This window comes from Oncorhynchus gorbuscha, linkage group LG03, assembly GCF_021184085.1.
Source record: "Oncorhynchus gorbuscha isolate QuinsamMale2020 ecotype Even-year linkage group LG03, OgorEven_v1.0, whole genome shotgun sequence".
In the NCBI taxonomy this organism is placed as follows: domain Eukaryota; kingdom Metazoa; phylum Chordata; class Actinopteri; order Salmoniformes; family Salmonidae; genus Oncorhynchus; species Oncorhynchus gorbuscha.
This window is the reverse complement of record NC_060175.1, coordinates 89,776,432-89,793,312: the sequence shown is the minus strand read 5'-3', so window position 1 is coordinate 89,793,312 and position 16,881 is coordinate 89,776,432. Positions and strand designations below refer to the sequence as shown.

The 16,881-nt window shown below is 55.7% G+C and overlaps 1 pseudogene; it reads left to right on the top strand.

Moving 5' to 3' along the window:
• The window catches only part of LOC124032174, a 308,194-nt pseudogene that overhangs the window by 231,032 nt on the left and 60,281 nt on the right, over positions 1–16,881 (top strand).

Below are 16,881 nucleotides of genomic sequence, written 5' to 3'. Positions count from 1 at the left end.
CTCCCCTATTTCTCTCTCTCTCTCTCTCTCTCTCTCTCTCTCTCTCTCTCTCTGTCCTCTTCCTTTCTCTACTCCCTTTCTCTCTCTGTCCTCTTCCTTTCTCTACTCCCTCTTTGTCTCTCTCTCTCTGTCCTCTCTTTCCTTTCTCTACTCCCCTCTTTCTTTCTCTCTCTCTCTCTTCCTCTCCTCTTCCTCTCTCTCTCTCTCTGTCTCTCTTTCTCTCTCTCTCTCTCTCTCTCTCTCTCTCTCTCTCTCTCTCTCTCTCTCTCTCTCTCTCTCTCTCTCTCTCTGTCCTCTTCCTTTCTCTCTCTCTCTCTGTCCTCTTCCTTTCTCTCTCCCCTTTCTCTCTCTCTCTCTGTCCTCTCCTTTCTCTTCTCTCTCTCTCTGTCCCCCTCTCTCTCTCTCTCTCTCTCTCTCTCTCTCTCTCTCTCTCTCTCTCTCTCTCTCTCTCTCTCTCTCTCTCTGTCCTCTTCCTTTCTCTCTCTCTTTCTCTCTCTTTCTCTCTCTCTCTGTCCTCTCCCTTTCTCTCTCCCCTCTCTCTCTCTCTCTCTCTCTCTCTCTCTCTCTCTCTCTCTCTCTCTCTCTCTCTCTCTCTCTCTCTCTCTCTCTCTCTCTCTCTCTCTCTCTCTCTCTCTCTCTCTCTCTCTCTCTCTCTCTCTCTCTCTCTCCTCTCTCCCTTTCTCTACTCCCCTCTTTCTCTCTCTCTCTCTCTCTGTCCTCTTCCTTTCTCTACTCCCCTCTCTCTCTCTGTCCTCTTCCTTTCTCTACTCTCCTTTCTCTCTCTCTCTGTCCTCTCCCTTTCTCTACTCCCCTCTCTCTCACTCTCTGTCCTCTTCCTTTCTCTACTCCCCTCTCTCTGTCCTCTTCCTTTCTCTACTCTCCTTTCTCTCTCTCTCTGTCCTCTCCCTTTCTCTACTCCCCTTTCTCTCCCTCTCCTGTTCTTTGCTGTGTGTAACAGTCTAAAGCCTACAGTCAGTCTGTCCAGGGAAGCTGCAGAGAGAGATGCATGGAGCTCACAGGGCTCACCACCCAGCCTCCACACGCTCACCACCCAGCCTCCACACCATCACCACCCAGCCTCCACACTCTCACCACCCAGCCTCCACACGCTCACCACCCAGCCCCCACACCATCACCACCCAGCCTCCACACTCTCACCACCCAGCCTCCACACTCTCACCATCCAGCCTCCACACTCTCACCATCCAGCCTCCACACGCTCACCACCCAGTCTCCACACTCTCACCACCCGGCCTCCACACGCTCACCATGCAGCCTCCACATGCTCACCCTGCAGCCTCCACACGCTCACCACCCTTCTCCTTCCCCCTGTCTTTCTCTCCCTCCTGTGATATGGCCACAGAGCACAAGGACAAGGCTGGACAGGAGTGGAGGAAGGCTGTACCCAGCTATAACCAGTCCAGTAGTGGGGCTGTGGACTTCCGGACCTGGAGCACCTTACCACGTGACGAGAGCCAGGAACCGCTGCCCAAGACCTGGGAGATGGCCTACACAGAGACGGGCATGGTTTACTTCATAGAGTAAGTGTTGGACTTCTGGTTCTCTACTCCAGTACAGTGCCAGCATGGTGTTGGGGATGCTAGAAGTGGCGAGAGGTAGTTTTGAAAAAGAGCATTGAGATTTGTTTGTTCAGAGAATAGTTTGTTCCACTCTAAAGTCTGTGTTACACTGTTACATACAGTATCCTACTTGTTTCTCTGCGGCTCAGACGTACAGTACATGGAGAAGTTAACAATATTATTATTGTTATTATAATTATGGATTTGTGAAATTATTCATTATTTTAACCCATCTGGCGTCTAAAATACAGTTGCATTGTTTTCCTGTGTTTGATGTGATGGTACTTGGCTTGGGCTTAAAGCACTGGGCCTCTCCCTCTCCCTCTCCCTTTCCCTCTCCCTTTCCCTTTCCCTCTCCCTCTCCCTCCATTGCTTATCAGTCAGTCTGTTTGTGTGGATCACACAGCCTACAGAAGAGAGGGCCAGGTGCTGTAGCCTGCCTAAAATCAATAGCCCATTCTCACTTCACAGGAGACAATTCGGCAAATGAAATGCTCCCAGAGGCCTGCTCTCTGTGTTCGGCTCTACCTTTCCCTCCTTTCCCCTCTCCTTTCCTCCATCCCACCTTCCATTCCTCCATCAAAAGACCTATCTGCCTCTATTCGGTTCTGACTACCTCTCCCTACCTCCATCTGTCCCTACCTCCATCTGTCCCTACCTCCATCTGTCCCTACCTCCATCTGTCCCTACCTCCCATCTGTCCCTACCTCCCATCTGTCCCTACCTCCCATCTGTCCCTACCTCAATCTGTCCCTACCTCCCATCTGTCCCTACCTCCCATCTGTCCCTACCTCCCATCTGTCCCTACCTCCATCTGTCCCTACCTCCATCTGTCCCTACCTCCCATCTGTCCCTACCTCCCATCTGTCCCTACCTCCCATCTGTCCCTACCTCAATCTGTCCCTACCTCCCATCTGTCCCTACCTCCCATCTGTCCCTACCTCCCATCTGTCCCTACCTCTCATCTGTCCCTACCTCCATCTGTCCCTACCTCCATCTGTCCCTACCTCCATCTGTCCCTACCTCCCATCTGTCCCTACATCCATCTGTCCCTACATCCATCTGTCCCTACATCCATCTGTCCCTACCTACATCTGTCCCTACCTGCATCTGTCCCTACCTCCATCTGTCCCTACCTCCATCTGTCCCTACCTCCTACCTCCATCTGACCCTACCTCCATCTGACCCTACCTCCATCTGACCCTACCTCCATCTGACCCTACCTCCATCTGACCCTACCTCCCATCTGTCCCTACCTCCATCTGTTCCTACCTCCATCTGTCCCTACCTCCATCTGTCCCTACCTCCATCTGTCCCTACCTCCCATCTGACCCTACCTCCCATCTGACCCTACCTCCCATCTGTCCCTACCTCCCATCTGTCCCTACCTCCCATCTGTCCCTACTCCCATCTGACCCTACCTCCAACTGTCCCTACCTCCATCTGTCCCTACCTCCATCCCTCTCTCGTTCCTACATCCATCCCTCCCTCCATCCTACCCCCATCCCTCCCTACCTCCATCCATCCCTCCCTACCTCCATCCATCCCTCCCTACCTCCATCCATCTATCCCTACCTCCATCCCTCCCTACGTCCCTCCCTACCTCCATCCATCTATCCCTACCTCCGTCCCTCCCTACCTCCATCTCTCCCTACCTCCATTCATCTATCCCTACCTCCATCCATCCATCCCTCCCTACCTCCATCCCTCCCAACCTCCATTCATCTATCCCTACCTCCATCCCTCCCTACCTCCATCCATCTATCCCTCCATCCCTCCCTACCTCCATCCATCTATCCCTACCTCCATCCATCCCTCCCTACTTCCATCCATCCCTCCCTACCTCCATCTGTCCCTATCTCCATCTCTCCCTACCTACCTACCTCCCTCCATCGCTCCCTCCCTACCTCCATCCCTCCCTCACTACCTCCATCCCTCCCTACCTCCATCCCTCCATACCTCCATCCCTCACTACCTCCATCCCTCACTACCTCCATCCCTACCTCCATCCCTCCCTACCTCCATCCATCTATCCCTCCCTCCCTACTTCCATTCCTCCCTCCCTACTTCCATTCCTCCCTCCCTACCTCCATCCCTCCCTCCCTACCTCCATCCCTCCCTCCCTCCCTACCTCCATCCATCTATCCCTCCCTCCCTACTTCCATCCATCTATCCCTACCTCCATCCCTCCCTACCTCCATCCATCTATCCCTCCCTCCCTACCTTCATTGATCTCTCCCTACTTCCATCCATCCCTCCCTACTTCCATCTCTCCTTACCTACATCTCTCCCTACCTCCCTCCATCCCTTCCCCCTACCTCCATCCCTCCCTCCCTACCTCCATCTATCCCTCCCTACCTCCATCCCTCCATCCCTATCTCCATCCCTTTCTCCCCCCTCCCTACCTCCATCCCTTCCTCCCTACCTCCATTGATCTGTCCCTACCTCCCTCCCTACCTCCATTGATCTGTCCTTATCTCACCCCTCCTTCCCTACTTCCATCCATCACTCCCTACCTCCATTGATCTCTCCCTACGTCCATCCACCCCTCCCTACCTCCATCCATCTATCCCTCCCTCCCTACTTCCATTGATCCCTCCCTCTTGCCCTCCCTCCCTCCCTATCTCCATCCCTCCCTACCTCCATCCCTCCCTACCTCAATCCCTCCCTACCTCCATCTCTCCCTACCTCCATCTCCCTATCTCCATCCCTCTCTCCCTACCTCCATCCCTCTCTCCCTCTCTCCCTACCTCCATCCCTCTCTCCCTCCCTCCCTACCTCCATCCCTCTCTCCCTCCCTACCTCCATCCCTCCATCCCTACCTCCATTGGTCTGTCCCTACCTCCATCCCTCTCTACCCCCCTCCCTCCCTCCATCCCTCTCTCCCTTCCTCCCTAACTCCATCCCTCCCTACCTCCATTGATCTGTCCCTACCTCCATCCCTCTCTACCCCCCTCCCTACCTCCCTCCCTCCATCCCTCTCTCCCTTCCTCCCTAACTCCATCCCTCCCTACCTCCATTGATCTGTCCCTACCTCCATCCCTCTCTACCCCCTCCCTACCTCCCTCCCTCCATCCCTCTCTCCCTTCCTCCCTAACTCCATCCCTCTCTACCCCCTCCCTACCTCCCTCGCTCCATCCCTCTCTCCCTACCTCCATTGATCTGTCCCTCTCTCCCTCCCTACCTCCATCCCTCCCTACCTCCATCCCTCCCTACCTCCATCCCTCCCTACCTCCATCCCTCCCTACCTCCATCCCTCCATCACTCCCTACCTCCATCCCTCTCTCCCTCCATCCCTCCCTACCACCATCCCTCCCTACCTCCATTGATCTGTCCCTCTCTCCCTCCCTACCTCCATCCCTCTCTCCCTCCATCCCTCTCTCCCTCCATCCCTCCCTACCTCCATCCCTCCCTACCTCCATTGATCTGTCCCTCTCTCCCTCCCTACCTCCATCCCTCCCTACCTCCATCCCTCTCTCCCTCCCTCCCTACCTCCATCCCTCCCAACCTCCATTGATCTGTCCCTACCTCCATTGATTTGTCCCTACCTCCATCCCGCCATCCCTCCCTCCCTACCTCCATCCATCTATCCCTCCCTCCTTACTTCCATCCATCCCTCCCAACTCCATCCAACTATCCATCCCTACCTCCATCCATCCATCCCTCCCTACCTCATCCATCTATCCCTCCCTCCCTACTTCCATCCACCCCTTCCCCCTACCTCCATTCATCCCTCCCTCCCTACCTCCATCCCTCCCTACCTCCATCCCTTCATCCCTTTCACCCCCTCCCTACCTCCACCCCTCCCTCCCTACCTCCATTGATCTGTCCCTACCTCCATCCCTCCCTCCCTACCTCCATCCCTCCCTCCCTACCTCCATTGATCTGTCCCTACCTCCATCCCTCCCTCCCTACCTCCATCCCTCCCTCCCTACCTCCATTGATCTGTCCCTACCTCCATCCCTCTCTCCCCCCTCCCTACCTCCACCCCTCCCTCCCTACCTCCATTGATCTGTCCCTACCTCCATCCCTCCCTCCCTACCTCCATCCCTCCCTCCCTACCTCCATTGATCTGTCCCTACCTCCATCCATCTATCCCTCCCTCCCTCCATTGATCTCTCCCTACCTCCATCCCTCCCTCCCTACCTCCCTCTCTCCCTACCTCCATCCCTCTCTCCCTACCTCCATCCCTCTCTCCCCCTCCCTACCCCATCCCTCTCTCTCTCCCTCCCCCTCTACCTCCATCCATCTATCCCTCCCTCCTTACCTCCATTGATCTCTCCCTACCTCCATCACTCCCTCCATCCCTCCCTCCCTACCGCCATCCCTCCCTACCTCATCCCTCTCTCCATCCCTCCCTACCTCCATCCCTCCCTACCTCCATCCCTCTCTCCATCCCTCACTACCTCCATCCCTCCCTACCTCCATCCCTCCCTACCTCCATCCCTCCCTACCTCCATCCCTCCCTACCTCTCTCCCTCCCTACCTCCATCCCTCCCTTCGTCCATCCCTCCCTACCTCCATCCCTCTCTCCATCCCTCTCTCCCTCCCTCCCTACCTCCATCCCTCTCTCCCTCCCTCCCTACCTCCCTCTCTCTCTCCCTCCCCCTCTACCTCCATCCATCTATCCCTCCCTCCCTACCTCCATTGATCTCTCCCTACCTCCATCACTCCCTCCATCCCTCCCTCCCTACCGCCATCCCTCCCTACCTCATCCCTCTCTCCATCCCTCCCTACCTCCATCCCTCCCTACCTCCATCCCTCTCTCCATCCCTCACTACCTCCATCCCTCCCTACCTCCATCCCTCCCTACCTCCATCCCTCCCTACCTCTCTCCCTCCCTACCTCCATCCCTCCCTTCGTCCATCCCTCTCTACCTCCATCCCTCTCTCCATCCCTCTCTCCCTCCCTCCCTACCTCCATCCCTCTCTCCCTCCCTCCCTACCTCCATCCCTCTCTCCCTCCCTCCCTACCTCCATCCCTCTCTCCCTACCTCCCTACCTCCATCCCTCCCTCCCTACCTCCATCCCTCCCTCCCTACCTCCATTGATCTGTCCCTACCTACCTCCATCCCTCCCTACCTCCATCCCCCCCTCCCTATCTCCATCCCTTTCTCCCCCTCCCTACCTCCATCCCTCCATCCCTACCTCCATTGATCTGTCCCTACCTCCATCCCTCTCTCCCTTCCTCCCTACCTCCATTCCTCCCTACCTCCATTGATCTGTCCCTCTCTCCCTCCCTCCCAACCTCCATTGATCTGTCCCTACCTCCATCCATCCCTCCCTCCCTATCTCCATCCCTTTCTCCCCCTCCCTACCTCCATCCCTCCCTCCCTACCTCCATTGATCTGTCCCTACCTCCATCCCTCTCTCCCCCTTCCTACCTCCATCCATCTATCCCTCCCTCCCTACCTCCATTGATCTCTCCCTCCCTCCCTACCTCCATCCCTCTCTCCCTCCCTCCCTACCTCATCCCTCTCTCCATCCCTCCCTACCTCCATCCCACTCTCCATCCCTCCCTACCTCCATCCCTCCCTACCTCCATCCCTACCTCATCCCTCTCTCCCTCCCTACCTCCATCACTCCCTACCTCCATCCCTCCCTCCTCCCTACCTCCATCCATCCCTACCTCCGTCCCTCCCTACCTCCATCTCTCCCTCCATCCCTCCCTACCTCCCTCACCCCCTCTCTCCCTCCCTCTCTCCCTCCATCCCTCCCTCCCTCACCCCCTCTCTCCTTCCCTCCCTCCCTCCCTTTCCTCCCTCCTTCCCTCCCTCTCTCCCTCCCTCTCTCCCTCCCTCTCTCCCTCCCTACCTCCATCCCTCTCTCCCCCCCCTCCCTACCTCCCTCCATCCCTTTCTCCCCCCTCCCTACCTCCATCCCTCCATCCCTACCTCCATTGATCTGTCCCTACCTCCATCCCTCTCTCCCCCTCCCTCCCTCCATCCCTCTCTCCCTTCCTCCCTACCTCCATTCCTCCCTACCTCCATTGATCTGTCCCTCTCTCCCTCCCTCCCAACCTCCATTGATCTGTCCCTACCTCCATCCATCCCTCCCTCCCTATCTCCATCCCTTTCTGCCCCCTCCCTACCTCCATCCCTCCCTCCCTACCTCCATTGATCTGTCCCTACCTCCATCCCTCTCTCCCCCTTCCTACCTCCATCCATCTATCCCTCCCTCCCTACCTCCATTGATCTCTCCCTACCTCATCCCTCTCTCCCTCCCTCCCTACCTCCATCCCTCTCTCCCTCCCTCCCTACCTCATCCCTCTCTCCATCCCTCCCTACCTCCATCCCACTCTCCATCCCTCCCTACCTCCATCCCTCCCTACCTCCATCCCTACCTCCATCCCTCTCTCCCTCCCTACCTCCATCCCTCCCTCCCTACCTCCATCCCTCTCTCCCTCCCTACCTCCATCCCTCCCTACCTCCCTCCCTACCTCCCTCCCTACCTCCCTCCCTACGTCCATCCCTACCTCCATCAATCCCTACCTCCATCCCTCCCTCCATCCATCCCTACCTCCATCCCTCTCTCCCTCCCTCCATCCATCCCTACCTCCATCCCTTCCTCCATCCATCCCTACCTCCATCCCTCCCTCCCTCATCAATCCCTACCTCCATCCCTCCCTACCTCCATCCCTCCCTCCATCCATCCCTACCTCCATCTCTCTCTCCCTCCCTCCCTACCTCCATCCCTCCCTCCATCCATCCCTACCTCCATCCCTCCCTATCTCCATCCCTCTCTCCCTCCCTCCCTACCTCCATCCCTCCCTCCCTCCCTCCCTCCATCCCTCTCTACCTCCCTCTCTACCTCCATCCCTCCCTACCTCCATCCCTCCCTCCCTCCATCCCTCCATACCTCCATCCCTCTCTCCCTCCCTCCCTACCTCCATCCCTCCCTCCATCCATCCATCCCTACCTCCATCCCTCCCTACCTCCATCCCTCCCTACCTCCATCCCTCTCTCCCTCCCTACCTCCATCCCTCCCTCCCTCCCTACCTCCATCCCTCTCTCCCTCCCTCCCTACCTCCATCCCTCCCTCCCTCCATCCATCCCTACCTCCATCCCTCCCTACCTCCATCCCTCCCTACCTCCATCCCTCCCTCCATCCCTCCCTACCTCCATCCCTCTCTCCCTCCCTCCCTACCTCCATCCCTCTCTCCCTCCCTCCCTACCTCCATCCCTCTCTCCCTCCCTCCCTACCTCCATCCCTCTCTCCCTCCCTCCCTACCTCCATCCTTCCATCCCTCTCTCCCTCCCTCCCTCCATCCTCCCTCCCTCCATCCCTCCCTCCCTCCCTACCTCCATCCCTCCCTACCTCCATCCCTCCCTACCTCCATCCCTCCATCCCTCCCTACCTCCCTCACCCCCTCTCTCCCTCCCTCTCTCCCTCCATCCCTCCCTCCCTCCCTCCCTCACCACCTCTCTCCTTCCCTCCCTCCCTCCTTCCCTCCCTCTCTCCCTCCCTCTCTCCCTCCCTACCTCCATCCCTCTCTCCCCCCCTCCCTACCTCCCTCCATCCCTACCTCCCTCCATCCCTCCCTCACCCCCTCTCTCTCTCCCTCCCTCCCTACCTCCCTCCCTCCCCCACCCCCTCCCTCCCTCCCTCACCCCCCCTCTCCCTCCCTCCCTCCCTCCCTACCTCCATCCCTCTCTCCCTCCCTCCCTACCTCCCTTCATCCCTCCCTCACCCCCTCTCTCCCTCCCTCACCCCCTCCCTCCCTCTCTCCCTCCCTATCTCCCTCCATCCCTCTCTCCCTCCCTACCTCCCTCCCTACCTCCATCCCTCTCTACCTCCATCCCTCCCTACCTCCATCCCTCTCTCCCTCCCTACCTCCATCCCTCCCTACCTCCATCCCTCTCTCCCTCCCTACCTCCATCCCTCCCTACCTCCATCCCTCCCTACCTCCATCCCTCTCTCCCTCCCTACCTCCATCCCTACCTCCATCCCTTTCTCCCTCCCTACCTCCATCCCTACCTACCTCCATCCTTCTCTCCCTCCCTACCTACCTCCATCCCTCCCTACCTCCATCCCTCCCTCCATCCCTCCCTACCTCCATCCCTCTCTCCCTCCCTACCTCCATCCCTCCCTACCTCCATCCCTCTCTCCCTCCCTACCTCCATCCCTCCCTACCTCCATCCCTCTCTCCCTCCCTACCTCCATCCCTACCTCCATCCCTCTCTCCCTCCCTACCTCCATCCCTCCCTAACTCCATCCCTCTCTCACTCCCTACCTCCATCCCTCTCTCACTCCCTACCTCCATCCCTCTCTCCCTCCCTACCTCCATCCCTCCCTACCTCCATCCCTCTCACCCCCTCTCCCTCCCTCCCTCTCTCCCTCTCTCTCCCTCCCTCTCCCTCCCTCCCTCCCTCCCTCCCTCCCTCCCTCCCTCCCTCCCTCCCTCCCTCCCTCCCTCCCTCCCTCCCTCCCTCCCTCCCTCCCTCCCTCCCTCTCTCTCTCTCTCTCTCTCTCTCTCTCTCTCTCTCTCTCTCTCTCTCTCTCTCTCTCTCTCTCTCTCTCTCTCTCTCTCTCTCTCTCTCTCTCCCTCTCTCTCTCCCTCCCTCTCTCCCCCCCTCTCTCCCTACCTGCCTACCTCCCTACCTCCATCCCTCCCGCAACGGCACCTGCTCCTTTTGTTCTTTCCCTGAAAGAGCCACTGGATTCCAAAATAATGACATAAGTTTGTGTTTTTGAAGGGCCCTTGAAGGGAGCGTGAGGTTAGGGAGCGTGAGGTTAGGGAGCGCGAGGTTAGGGAGCGCGAGGTTAGGGAGCGCGAGGTTAGGGAGCGCGAGGTTAGGGAGCGCGAGGTTAGGGAGCGCGAGGTTAGGGAGCGCGAGGGGACAGTTGTTTCCAAATACTGGCTGGTGAATAGCTAGCTATACTTCACCTAGTTGTTGTGGTGTTGTGAGTCTTTTTGTTCAGCTTGTAAAGTTGTGCCTCTGTGTCTCCACAGTCACAACACCAAGACCACTACCTGGCTGGACCCCAGGCTGGCCAAGAAGGCCAAGCCCCCGGAGAGGTGTGAGGATGGAGGTGAGAATCTCACACACACACACACACACACACACACACACACACACACACACACACACACACACACACACACACACACACACACACACACACACACACACACACACACACACACACACACACACACACACACACACACACACACACACGTTCTCATATACAGACGGTGTACACACACACACACACACACACACACACGTCACACACACACACACACACACACACACACACACACACACACACACACACACACACACACACACACACACACACACACACACACACACACACACACACACACACACATATGTTCTCATACACGCACGCACACACACACACACACACACACACACACACACACACACACACACACACACACACACACACACACACACACACACACACACACACACACACATATGTTCTCATATACAGACGGTGTAGTAGCACTTATCTTTCTTACACAAGCATCTTGTAGTAATATTTCACTCACATGCACTCATTCACCCTCACTACTCTCTCTCACTCACACACATATTACTGTCCACGGTCTGAATACACCACATTAACATACTGTAATTATGAGTGGAAAGCCCCTATGCCACTGACCTTTGTGACCTACAGTATAGACAAACACACACAGACAGTAAACCACTAAGCAGGACCCAGCCTGTCCCTAATGGCTTGTGGGAGACCTGCGGAGAGCTCATCAGAGCTGTATCTCTGAAAAGGCAATTCCACAGTCTCCTCTTGCGTGAAGCACTCTTTTCCCCAGCATGTGTTCGTCACAGGACAGCACACACTCCAGATTCCACTCACACACCGCTGGGAAAAGACAAGACATTTTCTTCAGCATGGGCATAACAACTACACATTGCCTTGCTTCCATTTCCTTGCTTCCAACTACACGTTCTCTCTCACTCTCCCCTCTCTCTCTCTCGCTCTCTCAATTCAAGGGATTTATTGGCATGGAAAACATATGTTAACATTGCCAAAGCAAGTGAAGTAGATAATAAACAAAAGTGAAATAAACAATAGAAATTAACAGTAAACATTACACTCACAGAAGATCCTAAAGAATAAAAACATTTCAAACGTCATATTATGTCTATATACAGTGTTGTAACAATGTGCAAATAGTTAATGAAAATAAATAAACATAAATATGGGTTGTATTTACAATGGTGTTTGTTCTTCACTAGTTGCCCCTTTCTTGTGGCAACAGGTCACAAATGTTGCTGCTGTGATGCACACTGTGGTATTTCACCCAGTAGATATGAGAGTTTATCAAAATTGGGTTTGTTTTTGAATTCTTTGTGGGTCTGTTTAATCTGAGAGAAATATGTCTCTAATATGGTCATATACTGGACAGGAGGTTAGGATGTGCAGCTCAGTTTCCACCTCATTTTGTGGGCAGTGTGTACAAAGCTGTCTTCTCTTGAGAGCCAGGTCTGCCTACAGCAGCCTTTCTCAATAGCAAGGCTATGCTTACTGAGTCTGTACATAGTCAAAGCTTAACTTAAATTTGGGTCAGTCACAGTGGTCAGGTATTCTGCAACTCTGTCTGTCTCTGTGTCTCTCTTTGTCTATCGCTTTCTCTTTCACTCCCTCCCTCTCCCTCTCCCCCTTTCCCCTCTCTGTCTCTCCCTCTCCCCTCTCTGTCTCTCCCCCTCTCGCATCGCTGTCTCTCCCCCTCTCCCTCTCCACCTCTCCCATCTCTGTCTCTCCCTCTCCCCCTCTCCCATCTCTGTCTCTCCCTCTCCCCCTCTCCCATCTCTGTCTCTCCCTCTCCCCCTCTCCCCTCTCTGTCTCTCCCTCTCCCCCTCTCCCTCTCTGTCTCCCCCTCTCCCCCTCTCCCCTCTCTGTCTCTCCCTCTCCCCCTCTCTGTCTCCCCCTCTCCCTCTCTGTCTCTCCCTCTCCCCCTCTCTGTCTCTCCCTCTGTCTCTCCCCTCTCCCCCTCTGTCTCTCCCTCTCCCCCTCTGTCTCCCCCTCTCCCCTCTCCCCCTCTCTGTCTCCCCCTCTCCCCTCTCCCTCTCTGTCTCTCCCTCTCCCCTCTGTCTCTCTCTCCCTGTCTCTCTCTCTCCCTATCTCTCTCTCTCCCCTCTCCCCTCTCTGTCTCTCCCCTCTCTGTCTCTCTCTCCCCCTCTCCCTCTCTGTCTCTGTCTCTCTCTCCCCCTTTCCCCTCTCTGTCTCTCTCTCCCCTCTGTCTCTCCCTCTCCCCTCTCTGTCTCTCCCTCTCCCCTCTTCCCTCTCTGTTTCTCCCTCTCCCCTCTCTGTCTCTCTCTCCCCCTCTCCCCTCTGTCTCTCCCTCTCCCCTCTCCCCTCTCTGTCTCTCCCTCTCCCCTCTTCCCTCTCTGTCTCTCCCTCTCCCCTCTCTGTCTCTCTCTCCCCCTCTCCCTCTCTGTCTCTCTCTCCCCCTCTCCCCTCTCTGTCTCTCTCTCCCCCTTTCCCCTCTCTGTCTCTCTCTCTCCCCCTTTCCCCTCTGTCTCTCCCATCTCTGTCTCTCTCTTCCCCTCTCCCCCTCTCCCCTCTCCCCCTTTCCCCTCTGTCTCTCCCCTCTCTGTCTCTCCCTCTCCCCTCTCCCCCTCTCCCCCTCTCTGTCTCTCCCTCTCCCCCTCTCCCCTCTCCCCTCTCTGTCTCTCCCTCTCCCCTCTCCCCTCTCTGTCTCTCCCTCTCCCCTCTCCCCCTCTCTGTCTCCCCCTCTCCTTCTCTCTGTCTCCCCCTCTCTGTCTCTCCCTCTCCCCTTCTCTGTCTCCCCCTCTCCCCTCTCCCCCTCTCTGTCTCTCCCTCTCCCCCTCTCCCCTCTCTGTCTCTCCCTCTCCCTCTCTGTCTCTCTCCCTGTCTCTCTCTCTCCCTGTCTCTCTCTCTCCCCTCTCTGTCTCTCTCTCCCCCTCTCCCCTCTCTGTCTCTCCCTCTCCCCTCTGTCTCTCTCTCCCCCTTTCCCCTTTCTGTCTCTCTCTCCCCCTCTCCCCTCTCTGTCTCTCCCCTCTCCCCTCTCTGTCTCTCCCTCTCCCCTCTCCCTCTCTGTCTCTCCCCTCTCTGTCTCTCCCCTCTCTGTCTCTCCCTCTCCCCTCTCCCCTCTCTGTCTCTCCCCTCTCTGTCTCTCCCCTCTCTGTCTCTCCCTCTCTGTCTCTCCCTCTCTGTCTCTCCCCTCTCCCCTCTCTTTCTCTCCCCTCTCTGTCTCTCCCTCTCCCCTCTCTGTCTCTCCCTCTCCCCTCTCCCCTCTCTCTCTGTCTCTCCCCTCTCCCCTCTCTGTCTCTCCCTCCCCCTCTCCCCCTCTCTGTCTCCCCTCTCCCCCTCTCTGTCTCTCCCTCTCTGTCTCTCCCTCTCCCCTCTCCCCTCTCTGTCTCCCCCTCTTCCCTCTCCCCCTCTCCCCCTCTCTGTCTCCCCCTCTCTGTCTCTCTCTCCCCCTCTCCCCTCTCTGTCTCTCCCTCTCCCCTCTCTGTCTCTCTCTCCCCCTCTCCCCTCTCTGTCTCTCCCTCTCCCCTCTCTGTCTCTCTCTCCCCCTTTCCCCTTTCTGTCTCTCTCTCCCCCTCTCCCTCTCCCCCTTTCCCCTCTCTGTCTCTCCCCTCTCTGTCTGTCTCTCTCTCCCTCTCTGTCTCTCCCTCTCCCCTCTCTGTCTCTCCCCTCTCTCCCTCTCTGTCTCTCCCCACTCTCCCTCTCCCCTCTCTGTCTCTCCCTCTCCCCTCTCCCCTCTCCCCTCTCTGTCTCTCCCCTCTCCCTCTCTGTCTCTCCCTCTCCCTCTCTGTCTCTCCCCTCTCCCCTCTCTGTCTCTCCCTCTCCCCTCTCTGTCTCTCCCTCTCTGTCTCTCCCCTCTCTGTCTCTCCCCTCTCCCCTCTCTGTCTCTCCCCTCTCCCCTCTCTGTCTCTCCCCTCTCTGTCCCTCCATCTCCCCTCTCTGTCTCTCCCTCCCCTCTCTGTCTCTCCCCTCTCCCCTCTCTGTCTCTCCCCTCTCTGTCTCTCCCTCTCTGTCTCTCCCCTCTCTGTCTCTCCATCTCCCTCTCTGTCTCTCCCCTCTCCCCTCTCTGTCTCTCCCCTCTCCCCTCTCTGTCTCTCCCCTCTCCCTCTCTGTCTCTCCCCTCTCTGTCTCTCCATCTCCCCTCTCTGTCTCTCCCTCTCCCCTCTCCCCTATCTCTCTCCCTCTCCCCTCTCTGTCTCTCCCTCTCCCCTCTCCCCCCTCTGTCTCTCCCTCTCCCCTCTCTGTCTCTCCCTCTCCCCTCTCCCCTATCTGTCTCTCCCTCTCCCCTCTCTGTCTCTCTCTCCCCCCTTCCCTTTACATCTGTGTGTCTCATTGTGTGTGTAGATGATGTACCAGTTACTCCAGAGCTGTAGCAGCACAATGATTTGCATCTGCTTCTGTCTGTCTCTTGCCTGCAGAACTTCCGTATGGCTGGGAAAAGATTGAGGACCCGCAGTATGGAATCTACTATGTGGAGTACGTACACCTCTCCTGATAGTTGTGGTGATACAGGAAGTAGTGGCATGGTTATTATTTGATAATAACAAGTGTTTGTTTCATGAGATGGGATGAGCTGTGATTTCTGTTGAAGTCATTAAGAGATGCTGGACAGGCAGACCTGCGCTTGTGATGCTGTCACTGCCTCGCCTCACTGAGAAATGCCTCACAGGCACACAGTTCACCCAGCATGGATTCCCATGGGAGTAGCAGGAAGGAGAATTCTGAGGAGAGGAAACGAGGATCACCGGGACAACCCGTTTTTTTCCCTCTCTGTCTTTTTGTTTTGAATGAATACAGTAAAACACAATGGGTCATTATGTTCTAACTAAAGTAGAGAAGGAGTCATGGCAATCAGAAGAACATAGAGGACTGAGCACACTCAGTGTACAATACAGATAGACCACTCAGTGTACAATACAGATAGACCACTCAGTGTACAATACAGATAGACCACTCAGTGTACAATACAGATAGACCACTCAGTGTACAATACAGATAGACCACTCAGTGTACAATACAGATAGACCACTCAGTGTACAATACAGATAGACCACTCAGTGTACAATACAGATAGACCACTCAGTGTACAATACAGTTAGACCACTCAGTGTGCAATACAGATAGACCACTCAGTGTACAATACAGATAGACCACTCGGTGTACAATACAGATAGACCACTCGGTGTACAATACAGGTAGACCACTCGGTGTGCAATACAGGTAGACCACTCGGTGTGCAATACAGATAGACCACTCGGTGTGCAATACAGATAGACCACTCGGTGTGCAATACAGATAGACCACTCGGTGTGCAATACAGATAGACCACTCGGTGTACAATATAGATAGACCACTCGGTGTACAATACAGATAGACCACCCGGTGTACAATACAGATAGACCACTCGGTGTACAATACAGATAGACCACTCGGTGTACAATACAGATAGACCACTCGGTGTACAATACAGATAGACCACTCGGTGTACAATACAGATAGACCACTCGGTGTACAATACAGATAGACCACTCGGTGTACAATACAGATAGACCACTCGGTGTACAATACAGATAGACCACTCAGTGTACAATACAGATAGACCACTCAGTGTACAATACAGATAGACCACTCAGTGTACAATACAGATAGACCACTCAGTGTACAATACAGATAGACCACTCAGTGTACAATACAGTTAGACCACTCAGTGTGCAATACAGATAGACCACTCAGTGTACAATACAGATAGACCACTCGGTGTACAATACAGATAGACCACTCTGTGTACAATACAGATAGACCACTCGGTGTACAATACAGATAGACCACTCGGTGTACAATACAGATAGACCACTCGGTGTGCAATACAGGTAGACCACTCGGTGTGCAATACAGGTAGACCACTCGGTGTGCAATACAGATAGACCACTCGGTGTGCAATACAGATAGACCACTCGGTGTACAATACAGATAGACCACTCGGTGTGCAATACAGGTAGACCACTCGGTGTGCAATACAGATAGACCACTCGGTGTGCAATACAGATAGACCACTCGGTGTACAATACAGATAGACCACTCGGTGTACAATATAGATAGACCACTCGGTGTACAATATAGATAGACCACTCGGTGTACAATATAGATAGACCACTCGGTGTACAATACAGATAGACCACCCGGTGTACAATACAGGTAGACCACTCAGTGTACAATACAGATAGACCATTCAGTCACGGAGGAGAGCTTCTGTTACTTGATTGGATAGTGAGGATAACTCTCAACATGAGTCATGCCCAACAAGAGCACAA